At 42.0% G+C, this 27,652-nt stretch overlaps 1 long non-coding RNA gene across 4 annotated transcripts; it reads left to right on the top strand.

Moving 5' to 3' along the window:
- On the top strand, positions 1-27,652 carry LOC116574303. 4 transcript variants are annotated; one of them, XR_004279208.1, is made up of 6 exons: positions 1-83; positions 574-711; positions 17,499-17,698; positions 18,089-18,164; positions 25,090-25,152; positions 27,574-27,652. It is a non-coding gene; the product is annotated as an uncharacterized LOC116574303 (long non-coding RNA). The 4 variants fall into 4 exon arrangements; XR_004279207.1 differs by lacking the exons at positions 17,499-17,698; positions 18,089-18,164; positions 25,090-25,152; positions 27,574-27,652 and adding exons at positions 15,523-15,778; positions 15,950-15,977; XR_004279206.1 differs by lacking the exons at positions 25,090-25,152; positions 27,574-27,652 and having other exon boundaries at positions 17,499-18,489.

Genomic DNA, 27,652 nt, shown 5'->3' with positions numbered 1-27,652 from the left:
CCCACCCCCGGAGTTCCTGCCTCAGGACTCTGGGTGCTACTGGAGAGAAACGGATTTCTCCAGCCCTGACCAGCATAGCTGGGGTAACTAGTCACTTACAACTATCCTTCCCCCTTGGAGGAGGGGTCATTATTACCAGATAAATCACCCGTGTTCAGTGTTGCCTTGGGTGAGGGGGACTGGTAAACTTCCTTGTGCCAAAACCTTTGCTGTGACTAAATTCATATATTGTTTTCCTTGAATGTCTTGCTGTACCTTTGGATGGCTGGATTTCTGTGTATCTGCGCAGGTCAGCACCCCTCCGGTTCTTTACTGACTGCAGCAAGAGGGATCTGGGTAGTTTTGCTGGCTTCAGCCTATAGGGTGGCCTGTCTGCTAAACTTAAATGCAGAGATAGATGAGACTCCTCCCACATTCCTAGGCATATGGTGCTAGGTCCCACAACACCCACAAAGGCACTTCTGTCTGTTTTGTTGTCTGTTTTGTTGTTAAAAGGGGAGGAATAAAAAGAGGAACGTCTTATGACCTCATGATGCTGATGTCACTGACAATGCTATTCCTTTTTCAATCTAGGTTTTCAGCCATTGCTATAATAAAAACCAAGTACCATATGAAAATCAATGTGCAACAGGAAATGAGCATCGTCGTGTTACTCTGATTCTCAGGTTTAAGAAGATACGCAGTGCCCAAACAGGCATACACATTCCATTAGTAAGTAACCATAATTAAGTATTAACATACATTAATTATATACATATACAGGTATATATAATTAAAATACATTATTTATATTTGTACTAATTAATACAAAAAATAATTAAGAATTAATATTATTTGGCTTTGAATTCAGGTATACTATTTTTTCCAACATCATGAAGTTATGAAGACGTAAATATTTATTAAGTTGCTTGGGCCTAGCCACTTTATAACTGGAACTGTTACATATTTCTTCAGCCAAGAAGTAGCATAAAAAATTTACTAAGACTCCAGGAGCACCATGAGCTGAGAGTGGAGGCTTGTGCTAGGAAATATTTAAAGGTCAAGCCCAGAAGTAGTATACATCACTTCCATCTGTATTCCACTGGCCAGAATTTACTCAGATAGCTACCTCTAAGAGCAAGGGCGGATGGAAAATGTAGTCTAGCTGTGTGCCCAGGAGAAAAAGGAAAACAATCTGATGAAAAACCAGTCATTCTCTGCTGTGGAAATGAGCAAGCAGGGGCACAGAAGTGTTCCACATCTCTAGTCTGTGATGTCCTGAAAATTGATAGAGCATATGTTCTCAGTAACTCAGCATCTCCACTGCCCTTTCCATTCTACAGCTCTTGGCATCCACAAAGCACATAAAAACCATTGTTTCACTTATTTCTCACAATCTCATGAGCTGGGCGGAGCAAGGATTATCTCCTATTCTGCAGAGTAAGAAATAAATCTCGAACAACTGGATGCTTTTAGGCCATCCAGGTAGTGAGGAACGGAAGTCAGACCGAAACCTGAGTTTTATGCCACCTTCAAAGTTTCTTCTCCTGCTGTCAACTGCCCAGCCAGTGAGAATTTACTAGGCAGGTGGGGGCTTGTGTTTAGCCACAGGGACGTGATCTATTGGGCAGGGGACTGGGATAAGCAGGAATGGGCACAAAGATTGTCAGACAAGCAGCTGCTGTTCTGTAGGTCAAAGATGGTCATGTCCTGAAGGGAACAGTTCTTGGGACATGAGACACTGTCACCCAAGGTACCATATTCTTCAGCTTGTCCCACACCGGCAAACTTGCAGGAAGTGTCTGGCTTCACCCTCTCCCGAGCTCTGTGACTTGCACAGACTTTATTCTGTCAATTCCAGTGACAATTGATCAGGGAAAGGGGAGAGAGCAGCCACCCAAATCTCATCTATCAGTTGAATTGACTTATGATTTGAGCAAGTTTGTCTTGAAGACTTTTTTCTAATATAATTGAGTTGTATTAGAAAGTGTCGCTCTCTTTTTTAAGCTCATCACTAGTAATGGGGGGAAAAAAAAGGAGACTGGCCAAGAGCAGGGAACAAAGCCTTTCTAGGGTCTGGAATGTACCAGTGAATAACTCATGATGTGAATAATTTTTCTGTAGTCTGTATAAACCTTTGTCTAATGGGGGTGGTTGCTTGGCCTCTTCAGTTCTCTTCTGCCCCTGTAAACAAGAAGCCGGAAGCACTGAACCTGAAGTTGCAATCTGTAGTTTTCTTGCTCTGAATAGTGGGCATGTGGCGAGAGATTGATGAACTATTAAAGATAGTCGAGAAGGAATTCTCTTGCATGGTCAATCTTTATGTTATTGTATTTTCTGTTCACATTTATTTTCTTCTTCAAGCTTCAAATGAAAGTTATTAGAGGCAGAGATTTCATCACTGGGTGTAGGTCAAAGGCCAATTGACTTTCTGGTATATTCCTTTTTTGGGCAGTCAGCTAAAAGATGCCAGGTTGGGGGTGTGTGCTCAGACATGATTTGAGACCAGGCTCTGGGAAGAAAACTGAGTTCCCTTATGCTTATCAGTGATTTATTGCTACTTGAACCAGAACTAGCTTGCCTGCAAAGCTACACTTACAGCTAGGCCATTGAGTCTGACAGGGCCAAAGCAAAAATTATTGATGAAAGAGTAGGGACCACATGTGAGAAGTTTATTCTCTGCTTGGAATTTCTAGACGTGCATGCAAGTGGCTCACACAGAACGTTTACACCCTGCAGCTTTCTCTCGTCAAAGACACAGTGCTTCGGGCTGATGTGTGGCGTGCAGTACAGGGAATTCCCAGTTTTCTTTCCTGCCATTAAGGAGAAATCTTGTAGACATTTTCGTTCTTGTAAGATACCTTCACAGGAATTCAGTTTGTGGTAGTAGTGGTCCGCTTTGCTCGTAAAGATTCTGGGAGATCCAGAGAAACAGCATGGTCCTTGTCTCTAAATGTCGAAAAGAAGAATCCTAAAGTGTTCAGTGATTTGCTTGAACTCGTTTAGTTGGGAAGAGATGATCACAAGCTAGACCAGAGTTTTCAAGGCCTAAAGAGAACTTCCCAGTGCTTTTGAGCTTTTGCATAACTGCGTCCCATTTCATTCATTCCTCACTCACTCAGTAATCCATCCTGTTTGAGAACTGCCATTTACTATTTGCCAGCTGTGTTACGAAATGCTTTATGTGCATTATGTCATTTAATCCGCACAGCAACACAGAGGGTGTTGATGACACCGGTGCACAGTGTAGAAAGTAGTTGCAAGCGAGGCAGATCTGAGCTGACTCCAAAATCCATATTCCAAATCAGCATAAAGCTTTGTCTTTTTTGTCAGGCTGAAACAATAACTTTCCACTTCTCTTGTGTTGGTGACCTATTTTTTCAAATAACAGAATTTTTGGAGGGAACTTGAAGGCATTTTAAGATTTAAAACTGTACAAATTAAGTCGGAAGTCACTTAGGTATCAAGACTAGATTATTTCCATGTGTCACAGATTCCAATGAGAGTACCCACAGTTACCCTACCATTCACCTGGCTTGGGTCAGTCATTGTCTAAACAGAACAGTTGCTGCCCTGCCCAAGAGAACAAATTCACACATACTCCGAGAAGCACTGGGCTCTCTCTGATGTTGCCTTGTTCTGTTGTACCTTGTAAATTATAAGGAGTAAATTAAATTTACTCCTGTAAGTCCAGAGTAAATTATGCTCTGCCCAATGTGTAGCCACCGATAGTCCTCATTGCGACAGGGTATGTTTTTAGTTGTCACAAAACATTTTTTTAACAAAAGGTTGATAAAATTTGACCACCTACCTAAGAATGTAGGAGTGTGCTCCTGCAGACCAAATGAAAACCACTGGTCTGAGGTTCAGCTGGAACTAAGCCAGGGGAGCCCTGCTCCTTGTGTTGTAGGGCAAACAACACGTGAAAATGATCCTCATCAAAACAACGGTCTTACTAAACAAATGCAAAAAGCCCAAGTTTAATAGCTGAGTTGGCTTAGTGGAGAGGCAAGACATTTCTGTGTGTGACTTCTAGCTATTGAACCATTTGGTCAATTCATGAAGAGAGTAAGAAATACCTTCATTGCTTTGGCATCCCCCTTTCACTCTTCATCCTAGCCATGATTTACAGTTCATGATGAGATACATGATGTTATTGAAGATTGAATGATGTCTATTTTTAGGATTTATTTATTATTTATTGTCAGAGAGAGAGCAGCGGAGAAGAAGAGGGAAAGAGGAAATCTCAAGCAGATTCCCCCACTAGGTGCAGAACCTGATCCCATGATCCTGAGATTATGACCTGAATAATGTCCTTTGAGGCAGCACAACACAGTGGGATGGTGAAGACTTAAAGACAGTATAGCCCTTTAAATTATAGAACCTTGAAATTCTTGGAACCTGGATGGTTTTGTGACATTATAATTATTTAATGTCTCTGAGATGCCATTTCTATATCTGAAAAAAAAATAGAAGAAATAATGTCTACCTAGTAGAATTGTAATAGGAGTTAGAGTCAAGTGTGATGTCTGACAGTAGAGTACGTTTTCAAAAGGATGCATAACTGATCAAGTGAGAGAATGAATGAAGTGTGATGGGTTCTACCAGCCAAAGCTCTCATGCCCTGTGTCACTCATTGTGATCATCTCTTCGTAGCTAGGTGAGTCCAAGTAAATCCCTGACAACTGGGTGAACTGTTCATATTTAAATAACTTGAATTTTTAAAACTTTAGGATTTTTCTCTTCTACATTTATAAACAAGGACCAGCCTGTTTCCCTAGCTTTTCAGGGATCTTTATGAACATAGTGGATTACTAATAATACATACGGCGTTCCTTTGAAGGTAACTAGCGCAGTAAGTGATAGCAATTCTATTATAACCTAAGGGTGAAGGCATTCCTAGGTGTGAGAACATCTCTGGGTTTGGGGTGGTGATCAAAGACAATAAAAATGTTCAGTGGGTGAAATGATTCTGAGAACAGATATTCTGAACAGCTATTCTGGATTATTTTTGTATAAAAAAATTAGAAAGTACCAACAACTCTTGGTTAGTTAACAACAGTATTCAATCCTTTATGTGTACAAAGCCTCTGGATGTAGGATGGAAGAAATATAAAAGAAATAAGGATCATGATGACTTCAGAACAGTTCCCAAACAACATAAAATGCCCTTATTTTATAATAAATAGCATTTTATAAATATATTGTGTTTTACATGTATTTTATAATATATGTTACTCCTATGTGTAATATATATGTAATGCTGACATATATGAAAATATACCATACTATAATATTGTAATACATACATTAAATATATTATTACATACATTACTATAATATTGTATATTATATATGTATAATATTCCTGTGAGATTAGGCAATGCAAGCCAAGTGGCTGTTTATTTGACAGATATTTACTGAGCAACTACTACATGTCAAGGGCTCAGCTATATGGCTGAGATTTGATGATAAGGAAGGCATATCTGGTCACTGACCTCCCTGAGCCCAGAGTTTAATGCAGGATAGAAATAGAGAGTTTAGGACAATACGTGATGTGATGCTAAGAGTAGAATAGAATATTGCAGAAGCACAGAGGAGACATACGTAACCCCTGGAAGGTGGGAAGGTCAAGGGATTAGGGCAGACTTCTTGGGAGAAATGATCTCTTGGTTGCAACCTAATGACTGAATAAGCGTTACCAAGGTTGCAAAAGATGGAAGCATGTTCTAGGATATCAGAACAGCATATTTGGAGAACCAAAGATAAGGGATCTAACTAAATGACATTTGAGAAGATAAAAGATATTCAGTAGGTAAAAATATTGATGCAAGAAACCTACACATGAATGTTTATAGTAGCTTTATTCATTATCACCAAAACTAAAAAGGAACCAAATGTCTTTCAACAGGAGAATAGATAAGGACACTCTGGTATACCCACACTCTGGTAAATAAATAAACAAATAGATGAATACACAAATGAATAAATAAACAAAAAGAAACCCACTGACAAGCCATGAAAAGACTTGGAAGAACCTTAAATTCATAACACTAAGCCAAAGAAGCAACATAGCGTATGTTCTAACTATGGGACATTCTGAAAAAGGCGAAAATATGATGATAGTAAAAGGTCATTGGTTGCCAGGAGCTCAAGGGAAGGGAAGGTTGAATGAGAGGATTCTTAGGTCAGTGAATCTATTTCATATAGTAATTTAATGGTGGATACATGTTTTTGTACATTTTCCAAAACCCATAGAATATACAACATGAACAGCAAACCCTAATGTAAACTGTAGACTTTAATTAATGACAACATATCAAAATTGGCTCATCAATCACAAAAGTGAACCACAATAAGGCAAAATGTTAATAACAGGAGAAACTATGTGTTGGGGTAGCAGTTAGGTGTATATGGGAACTCTGCTCAATTTTTCTGTAAACCTACAATTGCTCTAAAAATTAAGGTCTATTCATGAAAAAAGACATTCAGTGAGCTGAATTATGGAGTGCCAGAAAGGGTGTGTTTGCAGGGGTGGAGGGGGGAGGGAATCATGTCTGGAGAGGAGATTGGGAATATAGGCATTTTTCAGATCATGAAGGGTCTGTGAGTCATTAGACTTGGCCTAGAAAGGAAGATTTATCCTTTGGATGGTTGGATATAGGGAGAGAAGAAGAGGATTTTGAGCAGATTATGGTAACTGTTTTTAAAATTAATCATAACAGCCTCATATAAAATGTAAAAAGCATGCTTGCCAAAGAAGCTTCTTATAGAGGGAGAAAATGTAAGCAAGTTCTCCAAGAGGCCATTTCTCCTCCTGTAACTGCCCACTTGGCTGGTCTTGGTGTGCTTTAGCAGCTGTAAGAAGGCCTCCCCTGGTAATTATTCTTCTAGTTTTCCATGAAATGTGAAGTATTTTGATAGATGTCCAGCACGTGTTGAACAGGTCTTATGGCATTTAAAGATAAGGAAAAGCAGTTAGAGCTTCCTCAGACATTTATGTGGTCTAATGCTCCTGGCTTTGAAAAAAACTGTGGCTATTAGGCAACATATTAACAGTTAAATGTGAGGAAGAAAAATGAGGAATCCATGCTTATTTATCTTTAAAAGAAAATAGTACATATTGGTGCCTTCATTATAAAAATCATATATATGCAAAGTAAAAAAGTGGAAAATATGGAAAGACACAAAGAAGAAAATACAACTATTCATAATAACACTATTCAGAAATACATGTTTCAGTACTCAGCTTTTCAGGTTTTTTCTATGCACACATGCCTCTTAAAAACTTTTGAGTTCGTGGGGTACCTGGGTGACTCAGTGGGTTAAGCCTTTGCCTTTGGCTCAGGTCATGATCTCAGGGTCCTGGGATCAAGACCTGCATCATGCTTTTTGCTCAGCTGGGAGCCTGCTTCCCCATCTCTCTCAGCCTGCCTCTCTGCCTACTTGTGATCTCTCTCTGTCAAATTAATAACTTTTAAAAATATACCTAAATAATTTTTTTCGAGTTCACTATGCGCTTATTATTTTGTTTTGTTGTGTTTTTACCTGAGCAATTGAGTTTTTTTTTTTAAGATTTTATTTATTTATTTGACAGAGAGAGATCACAAGTAGGTAGAGAGGCAGGCAGAGAGTGAGAGGGAAGCAGGCTCTCCGCTGAGCAGAGAGCCCGATGTGGGACTCGATCCCAGGACCCTGAGATCATGACCTGAGCCGAAGGCAGCGGCTTAACCCACTGAGCCACCCAGGCGCCCCCTGACCAATTGAGTTTTTAGGGTAGATTGAAAGTACTGTACAAAAAGACCCCGAACTATAGTGGTTCCATCAAGATATAAGCTTTCTTCTCCCTCATGGATAAATGCAGAGGTGGACAGACGTTCTTGGGGAGCCAGGCTGTGCCCAGCCCTAGGGAAACTGCTCCCTAGTCCAGGTGGGTGAGGCAGGCCTGACAGCCCCCATCCCATTCCAGCCAAAGGGAAGGAGAGACAGAGTGGATGGAAGGCCCCAGGAGTGGCGCACTTCTCTTCTGTCCACATGTCATTTGCCAAAATTTAACCACATGGCTACACTTAGTTAGAAGGTAGGCTGGGAAATGCTGGTCACCCATTGCCCAGCCACAGCGCTTGCAAAACCACAACATGAGAGAGATTTTACTGAGTGCCAGGAGGACTGAATACTGAGGACAGTTCCAGCCTCTGTCTCAAGTCCCCCAGCTACAAATCTGTGCCCTAAGAATATACTCCTGCCCCCAAGGAAATAGCCTAAACAGGCTTCCAGTTATTAAATCCAACTCAAAGTTTAAGAGTTCTGGGTGACCTCAAGTCTTTTCCATCAGGGTTGAAGGTGCCCCAGTCTGGAGACGTTTAAACTAACAGGCAGGTTTTCCGGCTTCTTCTGCATAATTACTCTTCAGTCAAAGAAACAGAGCTGCTATAAAAACTCCTCTTTTGGAAAAAAGGGTGAATGGGACGCAGAATGGTTATCGTCCTTAAGAGTGATGACATCTCACTGGGAAGGAACTATGACAAGTCTGCCACGGCGAATGACAAAAATTCATTGGCCGACAGACACCAACCGGTTCCCCTCTCTGGGAGAAGTTCCTTTGTCCAGTGACCTCTCAGAGACTCTGCTTGTCTATTAAGTTCTGTGGCCACAGCTACAGCGAGTGTGGGAGAGCCTGTCTTCCTTGGGGATGCACGACTTTCCCCGGGGGGTTGCTTTGGGGATCAGAAAATTACAAGCTTTTGCAGGCCAGGTTTGTGGTTTCTTTGATCACATAGTACTTTCAAAGTTCTTAGCCATTTTCTGGACTACTTGCTACCAGTCATTTCCATAAACATGTCAGGATAACCAAAGATATTTTCTGCATAAATCTTAAGTGTATGAGCACTCATTTGTTTACTCATCTCTCGACTAGGACTATTTCCTCTCTAACTCAGTAGCAACTTGGAGGCCATTGAAAATAACAGGGTTGGATGAGTAGACAATATGCCTAATTCTGTATTTGCCTGAGGATTGCCTCCTAGGGTTCCAATAACAGCAAGCCCTGGAGAAAGGTCATAGACCCAGTATTATTGCTTTCTGTTTATGGTACTGAAACAGTTCAGTTTCCCAGCTCCACGAGGTCTAAGGGACTGCTAGTCAGTTCAGACTGTGGTCCCCCCATACAGGGGACATCCCCATCTGAGCCCTTTTCCCTTTCGTCTCCATCGAGAAGCTGACAAAATTCTTGCCAGACTTCACCTCTCTCTTTTTCATTGCCTACTAAAAGCACCAAGGAGCAGCTGACAGAAATCAACATACTAATTTTGTGTCACTGTTTCCCCCAGAGCTTGAGGCCTGGTAAGTGTGTAAACTACCTTCAAAGTATTACAGGCACCAGTTTTGTTTTGTTTTAAGATTTTTTTTAAAAATTTATTTGAGAGAGAGAGAGCATGGCCAGAGGGAAGGGCAGAGTGAGAGGGAGACACAGGCTCTCCACTGAGCAGGGATCCTGATGAGGGACTCTCTCCCAGGATCCTGGGATCATGACCTGAGCCAAAGGCAGACGCTTAACCGACTGAGCCACCCAGGCGCCCCTCACAGAGACCAGTTTTGCCAAATGTGCTGTGATTTGATAAAAGTCTCCAGCTTCTCAAACGTTTCCTTGCTGCCTATCCCATGACTGTTAAAGGATCAATTTTAAGCACAATTGATTCTAATACAATTGTTAAAAAATCACATACTTATTAAAGTGATAGAATTTACATTTTTGTTACCCCTGCAGGATACTACTTCTGATACCAAATTATGTTTTGTTATGATTCAGACTAAGCTACTATTACAAAAGACCCCAAAATATAGCATTACAAAACAGATTGAGAACATCTTTATTGAACAATTTTCATATACATCTCTGGATGATTTAATTAAGAGAGATATACTTAGAAATGGAAATGTTATATGTGAACACTTTAAAGGACTAATTGCCCTCTAGAAAGATTGCAGGAGTTTGTAATTCCAGCTGCAGGATATGAATCTGCCTCCCCACATAACTTCTAATACCTAATTATTTTTTAAGATTTTATTTATTTATTTGACAGAGAGAGATCACAAGTAAACAGAGAGGCAGGCAGAGAGAGAGAGAGGGAAGCAGGCTCCCTGCTGAGCAGAGAGCCTGACTCGGGGCTCAATCCCAGGACTCTGGGATCATGACCCAAGCTGAAGGCAGAGGCTTTAACCCACTGAGCCACCCAGGTGCCCCAATACCTAATACTTTTATATTTTAAAAATCTTCCCCAATTTAACATGTTCTTGCTTTCAGAAGAGATTTTTTACTACAAAAAATGAAATCCTGAACTACACATATTTACTGACCATCTGTGTATAATACTTTCACTGAAAGACCAAGCCAAATAGAGTGATTTTTTGAAGGGCTCTTCTTCTTCAAAAGAAATGTTTTGGGAGGAGAGAAGAGTCAGGTTGGAGAATCTTAAAAGAAAGAAAGAAAGTGTGTAAATAATATGAATATGAATGTAAGTATAAATACTCAGGAAGAAGAACAGTTGGACAATAAACCATTAAAAGGTGATTTTTCTATTGTGGTGTAATTTGGAGTGATTTCTCATTTTATTTATATTTGTTTTTTTTCCACCTAAATTTCTCATAATGAGATTGTATTTATTTTTTAAATCAGAGAACAAGTTTGCACACGGACATACACAACATAAATTTATTTAAGATTTTATTTATTTATTTGACAGAGAAAGACACAGTGAGAAAGGGAATACAAGCAGGGGGAGTGGGAAAGGGAGTAGCAGACTTCCTGCTGAGCAGGGAGCCCAATGTGGGACTGGATCCCCGGACCCTGAGAACATGACCTCAGGGGAAGGTAGACTCTTAACAACTGAGCCACCCAGGCATCCCCACACACTTATTTTCTCGATGCCTATATCGTTTTAGATCCTATCTTTTTTACTTAAAAACTTTTAAACATTTTTTTATGATATTAGAAATCCTTCAAAAATCTTCAAATGACCACATTATACGGCTATAAATGAGCAGAAGTTGTATTCTTAAGTACTTATGAAAGTAGCAGCAATTGAACCTAATCACTGAAAAACCTAATCATTTGAAAAATCAAATAAGGTCAGCAGTATTATAACCCTCAAAGTGACAGACTTAATTACTATACCCAACTCTTCATCCCTCCCTATAGAGTAGTGGTTCTCAACCAGGGACCAATTTTGCCCCCTAGGGAACATTTGGCAGTCTGGAGACATTTTCAGCTGTCACAATTATGGATGTGTTGCTAACAGCTAGGTTGTAGAGGCCAGGGTTGCTCACTGCTAAACATCTAACAATTCATAGGCCAGCCCCTCCTAAGAAAGAACTATCTGGTCCAAAAGGTCAGTAGTGCAAAGGTTGAGAATCCCTGCTGTGGAATCCTAATCTTAGCTGTGTGGTATTTTTTTACATCTTGACTTGAGATTTGGTCAGTGTGATTCACTTTAGACAAAAGAGTGAGGTGGAAATTACAGTGCAACCTTGTCTTACGAGTTTTCATGTTTCCCTCTTGGGACTCTTCTAGCACCACATAAAGTACCAGCTTGTCTCTCCCACTAGGATAAGCAAGGATGAGAGACTCCTGGGGCGGGGCCACCACTGGGCACACGGACCTCCAGGGAGGAGCAGAGGCACCCAGCCCAGCCCACCCCCACTCTGGTCTCCACAGGGCCAACCCCAGCCAACCTGCACTCATGGGAGCTATGATAATTAATGAGTGCTGTTTTAAGCGACTGAGTTTGGGGGCAGTTTTTTATTTAGCAATAGCTAAATAACACATTAGATGAGAAAACTGATTACTCCAGGTCACAAAATTAGCAAGCCAGCCCCATTTCACACTCAGATCTAGTTGTCTCCAAAGCCTATTCTTAACCTTGAGACTATATTGTTTTTCTAATACCATCATTATTATGATTATACCATAATCAATCAATACCATAATCAATCAGTATAATGATTATACCATAATCATTCTTCTGTTGGATAACTAAGTTATTTCCTGTGTTTTGCAGTTGTAAATAACGATTCTTTCTTTTCTTTTCTTTTCTTTTTTTTTTTTTGTAAATAATGATTCTTTGGTAACTATCTTTTTTTTTACATGTATGTTTATCTTCCCTTTTGATTACTCCAGGCTAGAATCTCTCTGTCAAAGGATATTGACTTTTTAAAGAACTTTATGTATTTTGATGGAGTAATTTTTTAATAATATTTTTTAAAAGATTTTATTTATTTTTATTTTAGAAAGAGACAGAGAGAGCATGAGCTGGTTGGGAGTGGTGGGTGGGGGGAACACAGGGAGAGGGAGATAATATCCAGCAGACTCCATGCTGAGCACAGAACCCAAGGCAGGGCCTCATCCTAGGATGCTGAGATCATGACCTGAGCCAAAACCAAGAGTTGGTCACTCAACTGACTGAGCCACCCAGGCACTCCTTGACTGTGTAATTTTTAAAACATATTTGAATTATCCAAGTAATTTTATTAATTAAAATAGTCTTAGTAATCAAATCACAATATGCATCTGTATGAAATCATCATATTGTGTACCTAAAGCTTACATATGTTCTATGTTAATAATATCAACAAAGAAAAAAATAAAATGAACCTCCCCAGTTCTATTAATTAAGAATTTATATAATATAGCTCATAGCCAACTTTGTAATTTTAGATAAAATATATAATGCATAAGAAATTACTCTTAGGCAATATTTACAGAATTTAAACTGTGGAAGCTCACAGTTCTGTTAAAGGTAACCACGCAGTTTCATGCAAGATACAATGTGTCTGTGCTTCTAAACTATATTATGTCTCATTTGCTGCACCTATAGTCAAACACAAGTTTCTTCTTATGACTGGAAAAATGCAACCCACTTCTATGGAAATTTATTTTGAGGAACCATTTTTAACAATAAATCAGGACTAAAAATGTTTTTTTAATTAAAAAATGGACCTGTCTAAACGAGGCACTCCCTGAAGGGGAAGTTACCAACAGCTGGATGGCAGCACGGGAGTTAAAGCTGACTAGAGGCTAATGTTTTTCAGCCATCCTGTGTCTAATAAAACGCACATCAAACACAGTGGCACCTGAATAATGTTACTTTGCCACTGCAACCCTCGGTAGAAAAAACAGACAGATTGTAAATGGCTCCCTAAAGCCAGCATGTGACCCCAGTGCCTAAGGCAGGATTTATTAGTGTTTATTTTCATTTAGCATAATGCCTTCAGCCCTAGAACATCAGCGCCAAACACTTCCTCCCAAAAGGGTAGTGGTCAGCAAAAAGCAAGGCATGGAAAGAATATCCAGGTCTCCCTACAAAGGGAGGGACAAGGAGGCTGAACAGAAGTTGGGAGGCTGGTAACCTAATCAACGTTGTTTGTACACTAAGACTTGGCTTGAATGCTGCTTTAGAACAGGTCGGAGGCTGCACCAAGCCCACCCCCAGCAGCCAAGCCGGTCTTGCAGGGGGCCCGAGAGCAGCATGGTCTCATGGGGCCCTGCCCTCAGCCTGCCTGGGCCTGGGGATCAAGGCTCTGCCTGTACAAACTGTAAAGTCTTAGTAATTGTATCTTTTAATTATTTTGTTTTACAGCTGACGGTTGGTGGATCATCGGAGCCTGCACTGGAGCCTGGAGTGTCCGCTGACCCAGGGTCCCACCTGCCTCTGCCTCCCCTCTCCTGTCCCTTCTGGCTGCTTCATTCTCTCCCACTCTCCACCGGGGACTGCTGCAGCCCCCACCCTGAGGACCAGGTCGTGGGAGGAGGGGTGGGTTGGGAGGGGAAGGGAAGCCCACTTTTGGCCCTTGGCCCTGGAAGGGGAAGAGCAGGTTAACGTGCCCCATTGTCATTTTGTCCTTGGCCCCTGTGTGGGAGGTGCTTGTGGCTCTTGCACCCTCTTCTCATACAAGTCACTAAATTTCCTATTTTGGTATCGTCCGTGGTCAGAGAGGTCTGGTCTGAATGTTGTCTTCCTCTGACTGGTTGCTGCCACCTCTCTCGTCTGTCCCAGCAGTGACGGACCTGTCTGTTCGCTCACTCTCTATCCCTCCAACCCCACAGCCTTGAAGATAAGTCCGTCATTCAGTTAAAGTGCTAGGATCTTCATTTTAGAATGCAAAAACTATACCTAGAGGTTAAATGGTGTGTTGAGGCTCACGCAGAAGCAATGATGGAGCCTAGACCTAAACCAGATCTTGTGAGTAATCCAAATTCAAACCCAGTCTCTTCCCACTGCAACATCTGCTGAGGCCCTTGATGTTGATAAATGATGCTGAAGCCTGGCTTCTATCCGACCTCTCCTGTCTAAACATAATGACTGCATTTTGCTCTCATTAACTTCTGCCATTGGCGTTTAGCCAGGATATGCACAGAAAATGGGAGACCGTGTACATCTGGCCATTGTGTCTTACATAACAGAGTTTTGAGGAGTGGCCTCCGGCGTATAACCGCCTGGGTTTGAATTCAGGCTCTGCCACTTGCTGGGTGCCCTTGGCCAAGCTTCTGAACCTTTCTGGCCTCAGTTTTCCCATCTATAAGGTGAGGGTAATGATAGTAGATATTTTGAAGAAATGTTAGACTTGATAGCACTCAACAAATCTCTCAAACATGTTAATTATCATGGTATCATAATATGTAATTATCATTATAATACAATCTTCTGCTATTTTGCAGCTTGGCGGGGGTGGATGAATTCCCATATGTCCTTACCATGTTTAAACATTGGCATTTCAGATGCTGAAATTTCACTTTGCCGCAGTAACCTTCTGCTTGCTCTCCCCACACTTTTCCCCTCCCCCCCCCCCCACCCACCCTGGATCTCTGCTTAGCATCTAAAGCGATACCGTGTAAGAAGTGTAAGGCCTTGGGATGGCCATACCATCAGGAAGCCTAGGCCATTTTGAGAAAGTATTTGAAGATGCTCTAGCCAACAGCCAGCATCCATTGCCAGACACAAGTGAAGATATTTCTAAATGATTCCAGCCAAGGGGATGCTTTGTGCAACTACTTTTTTTGGGGAGGGTGTGGGTTGTTATGCAGCAGTGATAACCAGAACAGTGGTGTCGATTTTGAAGTTATCAAACACAGATTAAGCAGTGTAAAAAGTGGAGGATGGGGAGGGGGGAGGGGAGAAGTTCAGCCAAAAAACTAGAACTTATGAAAAGGAATCACATAAAAATTCTTGAACTCAAAAATAAATCACTGAAATGTGTGTATTAAAAGGGTGAGCTGCGGGTAGGATGTTGTGGGGGCTAAGATGAGCGCGCTAGGCAACAGGTCAGGAGGAAACATCCAGACTGACGTGTGGGACCAGAAAGGATGGGAAAGTACGGAAGAGCCTGGGGGTGCATTTGGTGTGGGACCAGTAAAAAGGTCTAATAAACCTACAACTGGCATCTGAGAAAGGGCAGAGAGAGAGAGAGAGAACACGTGAAGAAGCAGGCTTGGGAGGATAAATAAAAAGAACCGTCACAAGGGGCTGATCATTTGACTTCTGTACTCAGGTTCAGCGTGGTGTGAAAACAGGGGCGTTCTCCAGACCTTGAGCAGTGACACCCGGAGCTCAGAAACAACCAAGAGCTAACAAGCAGGGGGAGTTAACGACGTGAGGAAAGAATCTGGCGTCTGAGGGATCCAGAGGAGAAGACTGAGATAACCGAACTTGACTGAGACTACTGAGGACTGGGTCGAGTTCATCTTTTAAAAAATATCAGTGACCCTTGACGCCTGAGAAGAGATTCTCAGTAAAACATTTACTGAGTAAGAAGCCTCTGTTCCACAGAGAAGAGAAGTCTGTTGCTTGTCTTTAGGCTGGCTTTGGAAGAGCTGCCTGGGACAGCTAGACACCCTCTAGATACTGCCTTTTGGGTTGTCTCATTACCTTTAGACTTTTTTTTTTCCCCCAAGATTTTATTTATTTATTTAGTTTAGAGAGAGAAAGAGCATGAACGGGGAAGGAGCAGAGGGAGAGGGAGAGAGAGAATCCTAAGCAGACTCCCTGGTGAGTAGGGAGCCCTATGAGGGGCTCAGTCTCATGACCCTGAGATCATGACCTGAGCTGAAACCAAGACTCAGACCCTTAACCGACTGAGTCACCCAGGCGATCCTCAGTACCTTTAGCCTTAATTATTACTCTGGGTCAAAGATAAGATTTGAGAGGAAGATACAGAGTACTAGGGTCTAGGAGAGCATGTTGACTTGACATGAATGAAGATTCCTTCATTCTCCTTCCCTTCCTCCCATCCTCATTCCTTCTTTTTCTTATTAAATATTTTTTGGGCAGCTCCTCATCGCTGGTCACTGTGCTGGGTCCTATGCCCACAATGGTGAATAAGACACAACAGTCGCTATAGTCGTGAGGGGAACACACATGTACATAAATAACTATGGTTCAGGCTTTGAGTCCCTGAAAGTCCCTCAGGGGCCCAGGAAAGGGGCTGACGGATTGATGGCCATGAGAATACAGAAAGCTTCAGAGCTGTCGCCTCAAGGATAAGGAGCAGATCTGAGATGCGGATGGGGGAATGTCTGGCCAGAGCAGCGCACACACGCAGAGGTGTGGATGCGCGTGCATACTCCACAGAGCAACAGCTGCTGCTTTGGTGTGACTGGGGCACAGTGTGGAGATGCCACAGGACAGAGATTTCAGGAGGAAAACTAGCAAAAAGAGGATAATGCCAGTAGCTATTTTGCACTTAATCCGTTGGTGCAGAGAAGTGACGTAAGGCTTTGGGATGAGTGAATGATGTGACTGTAACTGTGTTTTAGAAAATTGTCCTGCCCAACACCATGGAGGAGAATTGGGAAAAGCACAGAGGTGGAGATTGCTTGGGAAGAACAGACAAGGGCTTGGCCACATGCACCTGCTGACCCGAAATTGACTGTTGTCCCATTGAAATTGTTTCTTAGCCTATTAATGACTAACTTTTGCAGTCATTGGGGGCCAGTTGTGCAGCTGATGCAAAGTGGTTAAGTCATGTAGGAACACAATGTGGCTGCCGATCTCATAAGTAGACAAACAATTTGAAAGAACAAGTCCTCAATAGGGCTCGTGTTAAGAGAATAGAAAGCTTTTATACTGGATCCTCAGTTTTGGCTTGAGTAGCAAATTTAAAGAGGATTTCAGATTTCAGAAACATGTGTGCATATGAGAAGCCCAGCCCCAAAGTGGTACTTGTAAGGCAAGTCAGCAGAATGGCAAAGGTTCAGGTGAAGGTCACACAGCTGTGCGTGGGTAATGCCCAGTGGAGTTTGCTCAGAGAAATCTTCCAGTTTGAGTTCTGCACACGAAAGTGGCATAAAAATCCTTAACAGTATGGTTTTCCATAAGCTAAGCCTATAGCTCTCTCTCTGCTCTCGTCTGACTTCTGTCTAGAAGGCTGTTTGTGGGAATTGGAAAACTTACTTTCTGTGCCCTTGGGAGCCCCGAAAGGGCGCCGGCAGAGCGTGGCCCGATTATGCTTATTATTTCTTCCCTTAGCATTGTTTATTGGAATTTGACGCCTGGACCTGCTGTGACCGTTTTGCTAATGCCAAGAGGATGAAGTCAACACACAAAGGAGACCAGATCAGAGGGAACCATAAGAAGCAGATTTGGAGCCTGATTCACTGCTGGATTTCTTATTATGCAAGGAAGCAAACTTCCTGATCTCCTGATTATTCAAGCCACTTTGAGTTCAGGTTATCTGTTTGTTATAGCTAAAAGCATCCGAAGTTATACCCATCAAATACACATGGGCAACACACACAAAATATCTCCTCCCTAACCAACCCTCGCTGTCTGAAATGCTTCTCCTGACCCATTTTTTTCACTGGGGAATTTTCTCTCTACAATATCCGCATATCTCTGGAAGATCCTCTAAATATATTCATTTTTCTAAAAATTAGTTTAAATATTGCTTACTATTTTATTGAGTCTTTACCAAATGCTAGACCCTTGGGGCTGTGAGGATTTGAGGTTAAGGGAAGGGGCCAGTGGATGGGGTTGGTCTTTAAAGACTTGCTTTCAGAAAATGAAGGAGAATTATCTAGATCACGGTCTTCTTGGACTCCTCTCACTTTCATCACTAGGCTCACCACAGGCTGATTGACTCCACCAAGAGGAGGGAAGAAAGCAGAGAAGTACTCAGTGGATTGGGAGAGCAAGGTGGGTTTAGCCCTGAGACTCTAATTCATTGCTACTTGCCTGCAAGAAAGAGAAAGTGATCCACTACCAACTGTGATTAAGGTGTACTTTTTTTGCCTTCCTCCTTTCTCTTTCACTTTAGAAAAGGGAAAGGTTGGAAGAGATAAACTCAATCTCTAGAATGTGAAACCAGAGTTCAATAGGAGAAAAAAAATAGAAATATTAAATCCAAGGAGAATTAATTTAAAGACTAATGTGTTACCACTGAGAACAGGGAATGCACTGAGCCCATGACCACTAAAATCTTGCCCAGACGTGCTTGTTGGTGTGGGGGGTAGCACCGAAAGGGGTATGCATGAGCTGGAGGAGGAAAGTAGCTTCAAGGAAGATACTAGATGCCAATCAGGTCAAATTGTGTAATTGGTCTGAGTAACCTCAAGAACAATGGTCCTATCCGATCCATATTACAGTTTATTCTTCCTGACATGTTTGCACATCTGTTTTACTTGAGATCTCAAGAACACAAGACAGGTGATGTGCTATGATTATTTGAATTTTGTGAATAAAGAGGTGGAGAAAGATTAAGTTATGGAACAATTGTTGAAGAGGCAAGTCTAGATCTCTATTCTCCCAACATCAAATTTGCTAACATTTCCACCTTGTCATACTTCCCTGCCTTGGGATTCTATGTAAGGAAGACACTATACCTGAGAAAACTCATCATGCACAAGTGGCTTTTTTGGCCCTTTCTACCTATCACCCAATTTTATGTAACCCCAATGAGAATGGGGACAAAAATTCAAGGAGGTGAAAATTAAGATCTGCATTACAAATACTGGGCTGTGGGTGCTCACAGTTGACAGAAGACACAGGTAAATTCATTAGTCAAGTGTTCAATAAGCCTGTATTGAGTTCTTCTTTTCCTCCATCATCTGCTAGGCACCTTTGGGAATAGAATAGAGGCACACAGAACACACTATTCTTATACTGAAAGGCACACACTCCTCTTAGAAGGCAAGACCAAGACCTAGGAAGTAGTCTAAAGGTGATAAGAGATAAGAGAAATTGGGTCATAGATTCTGTGATTAAAATACAAGGAACAAGGGGTGCCTGGATGGCTCAGTGGGTTAAGCCTCTGCCTTCGGCTCGGGTCATGGTCCCAGGGTGCTGGGATCGAGCTCCACATCAGGCTTTCTGCTCAGCGGGGAGCCTGCTTCCTCCTCTCTCTGCCTGCCTCTCTGCCTACTTGTGATCTCTCTCTCTGTCCAATAAATAAATAAAATCTAAAAAAAAAAAAAATACAAGGAACAAGAGGAGCTCCCAAGGAAAAGCATTAAAGAAATTATATGTGGATACAGCCCTAGAATAATGCTCAATATATAGGAGGTTCTCAAACCTTCTGGCTAAACCTGAAGGGTTAAAAAACTTGACTTGCTATGGCCCCATCTGTGATTTTTAATCATGAGATGAATGTTGGCATTGATTTTGTAAAAGAGAAGAAACAAATCTAGGTATTTCTTAACCATCAATCCAGGCAAAGAAAAATGCATGAAAATGCATTAATAGACTATTGATAATCTTTGACAATTTGATGTAATACAATCCATCATTATTAACTGTGGGAAGACTAAAGACTACAGTGCTGTGTTTTACAGAGCCAGATTGGTTAGGCTGGAGGGGCAGGTGCTGGAGAAAGTTGAAATGTAAGAAGACAGAGATGAAAAGAATATATTTACTTCTCTGTATGCCAGGAAGGAAATCATTTTGGCCCCAATGGGCAGGTTCTTCTAACAAAAAAGAGACGATCAGCTATTTGGGAGGAATTGTGATGAGCTTGAAGAATCTTTTTATGCAAGTTTGGGCCAGATCAGAACTGTTCATGATGGCCCAGAGAAGGCTTAATGCTGCCACCAGCAGCCCCTCCTCTGCCCAGTCACATACGTCATTCTCCTTTCCTAAACAAAACTTGAACAGATGTTTTTAAATATTCTTTTAAAGTGGGGTAAATTTGTTGAACCCCTGTGGTGTGGGACATACAATCTAGTAAAACCAAGGTACTGAACGACTCATTCCTTGCAGGTGCACTAATGATCCCACAGATCTCTCTAAGTCCCCTATAAAAAAAAGATTATGTCATATAGGACATTTAAAAAATAATTTAAAGGCTATAGACATTAATATTAACCATGCACAACAAATTCTGAGGGATTTGATTGTAACGTACACATAAGAAATGTTTTCTAGCCATGTTTCCCTGTTTTCCTCCCTTTAGCCATGGTGTTGGGCCAGAAGCCTACTCCTCTTTTCAGTCCAGGAGATGCTGTTGCCATTATAACTTGTATAAATGGATTTCTAAATATAAATGGGCCAGTATCTGAGACTTAAATAAAAATTCCTAGGGGTGCCTGGGTGACTGTCGGTTAAGTGTCTGACTCTTGATTTCAGCTCAGGTATTGATCTCAGAGTCATGAGATGAAGCCCTGTGTCAGGCTCCCTGCTCAGCCAGGAGCCTGTTTGTCCCCCTGTCCCTCTGCCCCTCCCACTGCTCTTCCTCTCTCTTAAATAAATAAATATTTAGAAAAATAAAATTCTGGAGCGCCTGGGTGGCTCAGTGAGTTAAAGCCTCTGCCTTCGGCTCAGGTCATGATTCCAGGGTCCTGGGATCGAGCCCCACATCGGGCTCTCTGCTCAGCAGGGAACCTGCTTCCTCCTCTCTCTCTGCCTGCCTCTCTGCCTACTTGTGATCTCTGTCAAATAAATAAATAAAATCTTTAAAAAAAAAAAAAAAGAAAAATAGAATTCCTAGGATTCAAAACAAAAGTGTTTATTCTAAAAGAGAGCCTTTATCACCAGCCCTTATACCACAAATAAGAACATTCAGCTTTGAGTTCCTTTTGACAGTGGAGGAAAACAAAAACAACAACAACAAAAAAACAACCCAAAACACGAAACTTATTAAACATCCCTGCGGTTTATAAGGATACCATCTTTGCCCAAGCAGCTTGCAGGCTGAGGGAACATTTCAATTAACCTGTCTCTGTCTGTCAAGTTTACTCCCTTGTTGAGGGCAGAAACCAAGGTGAACAAGTTGTCAAGTCATCTTTAAAAAAATTAGCTCTGAACCTCTGGGGTTTAAGGCATACAGGAAAACATTCTCCTTCTTTGAAACTGTCCTGATTCCTCATCTTGTCTTCTGAAAACAGGAACTCACAGAGCCATCAGAGGCTAGGCCCTGCTTGTGCCTAGATTTTTAGAATTTTTTTTAAGATTACTTATTTATTTATTTATTTGAGAGAGAGAGAGAGAGAGAGAGAGAGAGAGTGAAAGAGAGAGTACAAGCAGGAGGGGCATCAGGCAGAGAGAGGGGGAAGCAGGCTCCCCACTGGGCAAAGAGCCCAACACATGGCTCAGTCCCAGGACCCTGAGATCATGCCCTGAGCTGAAGGCAGATGCTTAACTGACTGAACCACCCAGCCATCCCTAGATTTTAGATTTCTGATTCCAGAAATAAGTAAGAATAAGTTTTTGTTGTTTTAAGCCATCAAGTCTGTGGTAATTTGTTACAGCACCTACAGGACATCAGTTCAGTGTATCGGTCTTTCATACTGTCAGGGACAGGACGACATGGCATGTCATGTCATCCTGTCCCTGACAGGATGTCAGGGGAAGATGGCAGCTTCCCGACTCTTCCCGCAAAGGGAGCTCATCTGCCTGTCAGATCCATGCTGCCTGGGAAACGTGGGCATTTGGGGCTTCTTCCCATCCTGGGGCTTCCCAGTGCCTTGGCACTGCCTACCTCCCCTCCCAGGCAGCTGGGATCTGACCCTCTTCTGGGGGTCCTGCCAGTTTTCTTTCAGAGCTGAATCCCTGCTTGCACCCCTGGTCACACACTAAATCCCATCCCTGACCTGACTTGGAGTCTGACTCCAGGGTGCATTACCTTTCATTCCCATGGGCCAGATACTCCTCACCCCTCATGCATCACTGACAGTGCCTGAACTTGGATGGGATTTGTCTTTTGGATCATGGGCCACTTGTGTTGGTGATTTTGTAGGAGAGAAGGGGATGGAAGGTGTTACCTCTGTCCCCAGGGTATAGCTGATGCTCTATGGTTATCTCCTTTTTCGCTGTTAGAGATAATGTCTCCCTGAACTTGGGGATTTAGGTAAACTCCTCTAGAGACCCCTCCCCTATTTCATGACTTATCCTCATTTAGGCATTTTTGTTAAGTCTCACTCATTATTTGTCCTTCCCCTAGAGTTATATGTAAGTTATATGTTGTCTTTCTTACCTATTAGGGTCTAGGATGTTTTCCTTCTAAATTTGAACACACTACTTTTTCTTTTTTTTTTTTGAAGATTCCAAGTTATTTTTTATTTTTTTTAGAGAATGAGAGACACGGGGGTTGGGGGGAAGGGCAGAGGGATAAATGGGGGGGGTCTCAAGCAGACTCCCTACCCAGCACAGGGCTCAAACTCACAACCCTGAGACCATGACCTGAGCCGAAATCAGGAGTCAGACACTTAACCAACTGAGCCATCCAGGTGCCCCCCAAGTTATTTATCTTTTATTTTTTTTTAACAAGTCTTTTCACCCTTTTAAAAAAATGTAGTTGGCATACAATATCACAATGTTACCTTAGTTTCAGCTGTATAAGATAGTGCTTTGACCAGTATATACTGTTCTGCTGTGCTCACCAAAAGTGTAGCTCCCTCCTGTCGCCATATGGCACTATCACAGTATCATTGACTATATTCCCTGTGCTGTGCCTCTTCTTCTAGTAACTTATTCATTCCAGAGCTGGAAGCTTGTGTCTCCCAGTCCCTTTCACGCATTTTACTCATCCCCTATCTCCCTCGCCTCTGGCAACCATCAGTTTGTTCTCTGCCTCTATAGATCTGAGCCTGTTTTTTGTTGAGTAATATACTACTTTAAACCTGACCTCTGTGTCCTCAGTGCAGGCTTCCCTGCCCAGAGAAGTTTTAAGGATGCCAGCTCCAAGTATCAGCACCTTCACCCTGAGATCGTGACTGAGACCCCATGCCTACCTCTGCTCCTGCTTCTGTAGGCTCCTCCATTCTGTATCTCACTGTGTTTGGGCAGATGCTGCCTTTCCACTGGCTCCTAGCAGAAAGGCAATAAAAACAGACTCCTAAGGATGCTGGTCATTTTAGCAAAGAATTCAGGGTCATGGATATGGTTCTGATCTCTCATCCCTGCTGCCCTTCCTGCCATCACCCATGTGACTGCCCACAGCACAATCCCCCCACCCCCAGCATGCAGACAGATCTTCTTACTAAACATCAGCCCTGCATGCTTCCCTGAGCAAGGCTCCATGAAGCTGGGCTGCCTCCCTCTGAGCTCTGAAACACTGGGAAAATAACGTTTTCTCTATCTGGTTCCATGTCACATTTAATCCCTAATCCCTAAACAAAACCATATTTTCCATTGGAAGGAAGAAGTAAATGCAAATCCTGTTGTGGCTCTCAGCAGAACCAAGATGCTCTGGTGCAGGGTGGGGAGCAGAGAGGGACAGACATCACAGGAAGGAGAGGTGCAAGAAGGCACAGAGCACCCTGTTCTAATCCCAACATGGTCTCGTAAAAAATCAACAGCCAATACAAACACTTCATACTTACTCGAATCCAAGTATGATTTCCTTCCCTTTTCAAAGAAACAACCCATCACTGTGTTAGATACATTCAACACCACCATTGCTCATGCTTCTATTATGGCATTCATTTACTCCAGTTTAGTTATGGTTTGGTTTCCAGATATTATTTCATTCTTGAACTCTATGTCCCTCGATAATGTATGGGTTGAATACGTTTGCCTAAAATCTCATGTTCACCCAGAAACTGTGAATGTGACCTTATATGGAAACAGAGTATTTGCGCATGTCGTCAAGGTAAGATGAGGTCACACTGTCTTAGGGTCCCATCTGAATCCAATGACTGGTGTCCTTACGAAGAGAGGATGATTTGGAGACAAACAGGCACATGGGTAAGTAGGCTCATATGACAATAGAAACAGAGAATGTACCCACACGTCAAGGAACAAGACTGCTGAACCTATCAGAATCCTTGGGAAGGATTCTTCCCTAAAACCTTCAGGAAGAGCATGATCTTATCAGCTCCTTGATTTCAGATATCCAGCCTCCTGAACCGTGAGAGAGCAAATTTCTGTTGTTCAAAGCCACTCAGTCTGTGTAATTGTTGCAAATTGAGCCCTAGGAAATTAATTTAATATCCATCCTAGTTCTCTTATAATATAAGAGTGCCTTGCTCAGTGTAATGTAATGTAAGTGCCTTGCTCAATATGACCGTGCATGGCAGATATAGACAAAAAGATAAAAATAGGTGATTGACTCTGGGGAGTTAGGGTGTAGCAAATGGGATGGGGAGATAATAATAGTGGCTCCAATTTGTCGAGCCCCTCCCATGTGCCATCTTCACAACCTGTCAGTGCAGGTAATTGACTCCTGCTTCATAAGGTAGGAAACCAAAATCCAAATAGGGGCCACCTGCCCAAGGTTACCAGGCAGCAGAGCTCAAACTCCAATCCTGGATCTAGCTGACACCCAGATTTGTAATCTGTCTTCCAAAAGATGTGTACATTTCATGAGGAGATTTCATCCCACCAATAGAAGATTTTTTTTAAGTGAAGCCCAATGTGGGGCTTGAACTCATGACCCTGAGATTGAGACCTGAGCTAAGATCAGGAGTTGGCTGCTTAACCAACTGAGCCATCCAGGCACCCCCTGCCCTACCAACATAAGATGATTAAGATCAGATCTTTTAGAAAATGAAGCTTGTGCAGAATTCATAGAAAAAGGGGAAAAAATGAGTTTTCCCAAGATGGTGACATACCATGATTTTAGGACCCTCATAATAAAGCTTAAAATATGTTTGTTTTTTGTTTTTTGTTGTTTTTGTTTTTGAAAAAGAAATTACTGTCTCTGAAGCCAGCCCTGATCTCCAGGTTCTTAGTTCTGGATGCTACCAATGGAGTAAGTAACTTCTAGCTCATTCCTTTGCCAAAAGGAGGGGACACCTTCAAATTTTCAAAACAGAAGATTCTACAGCATTTCTCTGTAATCATTGAAAGCCAGGAGAAATATAAATAATGAATAACTGGTCCATATCTGATAATATCAAAGAGATTGTCACCACAATGGCTGGAGTACTGGTCAAGAAGCTCCTGAAAAGAAAACAATCAGTCAGCAAAGGAGAGGGGAGTAAATGATTAGGAAATAGAATTTTTCAATTATAAGAGTAGAAGAGTTGAGGTATCATAAAAGTGTTACTAATCAAAAGGATAGATTTCTGTTTTATAGCTAAAATCTAACACGCACTGTGTACAAATTTTTTTATTGTAAAAAATGACACAAGCCTAAATCATCATAATGTGAATCAATAACTAATTAGCATTTATAAATGCAGCTTCTGGGAAACATATTTCAATTTCATAGCAAGGACATTAGAGAATCGATTCACAAAGCCAAAAGTGAAGCTAGCACATGCTTGGCATGCCCCAAATGACTCCACGGGCTAAATGTGCAACTGCAAGCTGAGTCAGAGGTGTGTCCCCAAAATGTACAGGTGGAACCCCATGCCACCTTTCCAAGCCAAATCAAGTAGACACAGAGAGACAGAATGGGATATGAGGTGCTCAGGTTTCCACTAGGGTCCCTGGGGAAATGGGTCATCTTCCCTGGGAACTTTTCTACAATGGCCTGGTGGAAACAAATGAGACAAAGGTAGCAGGAGAGGGAGGGAAAAAACTCTACCGAACAGGAATTGCTGTACATGTAGTGTTTTAGAAAGATGCCAGTGTGCATGAATCTGATGTATTTGTAAAAGCTCGGGAAGACGGAGGACCTCAAATTTTGCATGCTTTCCTTCCTTCAGATTTGGCATGTGGTGGGAAGATGGAAAGGGGATGTTTACAAGGAGCAGACAATTCCATTTGCCAGAGCATCCAGTATGTGTTGGTTTCCTGACATGATCTAGTCACTCCTTTGCACATTCACTTAGTTGTTGCTGAGTGTTGACATATCTGGTTCTGTCTCAGTCAGATGCAGCAGCCTCCTTCTTCTTCAAAGGCCACCAGGAAAACAAAATGGTCCTCTTGAGACAAGGGCCAGGGATTCGGGGCAGGGGCGCGGGGTGGGGGGGTGGGGCGGGAAAAGGAATAGAAAAAAGAAAAAGACTAAAACCCATAAGAGTAGAAGTGGGAAAAGGGATGAATGAGAAGTAAAAGAAGTAGTGTGTGTGTAGGAATGTGTGAATGGGAAAGTCGGGTATTGAATCCTGCTTTTTCAATTCTTCTACTCAGATCCTGGAAAGCCTTGAGCATCACTAGAAAAGAAGCTTTTTCCATACCTCCATACCCTCCGCATGTCAACTTGTCACAGTTGACTCCTTCAAGGCATAGCCCAGTTCATACCAACATTTCATTAAGTCATAGATTCATTTCAGCAAAGCTCTAAAAATGCCTCATCTACCAGGTTGCCAACTTATGCAAATTCAGTCAGGCTGAATTTTCAAGGTTTTCTATGGAGGGTTGCCCTTAGCATGGCAGACCAACCACCATGGTAACTCCCGGGTCTGGCTGGTGCCACCATGTATTGTCTCACAAGATCCTGGGTTCTTTCCATCCCTAGACTTTGGATTTTAGCTCATCTTTGAGACATTGCAAGTTAGTTGCCTCTAAGTTGAAAAATAGTGATGGATATTCTACTCTATATCTACTTTGGGAGCCTTACACCCGACTCATATTCAGCCCAATTTAATTTCTAGAACTTCTGTGAGTCCCAAGGTTGGGTTCAATGACCCTCTCTCTGATGTCACAGTGTACTCTATGTACCTTGGAGCTTACCTACCACAGTCTTAGGATGCTCCTCCCCATGAGAATGGAAACTCTTCAAGGTCAGGAAGAGTGCCCTAGGATCCCCAGGGCCTGATACGGTGCCTAGCACATAGTTGGTATTCAGTGAATAATGTGGAACAAATGAATGAATATCATTCACCTGTGGAAATGACAGAATCACATTATAGTAGCCAGGGCAGCTAATAAGTTTCTTTATATAACAAGATTTCGTGTCACACACACGAAATCTTGTTTTGTTTTGTTGGTTTTTTTCTTTTTTTTTAAAGTTCTTTATAGAACAAGATTTCGTGTCAATGGAGAGTGGAGAAATTCTGATTGCATATAAAAATTCATTTTTCCTTAAGCCAAGGCTCAGCAATTGGAACATGCAATCATATTTTGTGCCAGTCTACCTCAGACTTACTTATAGGTTTAAAACAATAGGTGTATTTTGGACAATGATTGAGTCCTACAATCATAGCTTTGCTGTTTAAAATGTATAATTTCTTCTTTAACATTTGCTGTTTCTTTCCTCCTTCCATTCTTCACAACCATCAAGAAACATTTATCCACAAATGTGAAGTGCCTTAAATTATGGCTTCCTGTGTCTTCGCAAGTTGCTTGTTTTCTGCTTTCTC

This window comes from Mustela erminea, chromosome 15, assembly GCF_009829155.1.
Source record: "Mustela erminea isolate mMusErm1 chromosome 15, mMusErm1.Pri, whole genome shotgun sequence".
Taxonomy (NCBI): Eukaryota; Metazoa; Chordata; class Mammalia; order Carnivora; family Mustelidae; genus Mustela; species Mustela erminea.
The sequence above is the reverse complement of the archived record's forward strand: the minus strand, read 5'-3'. Positions and strand labels throughout refer to the sequence as shown.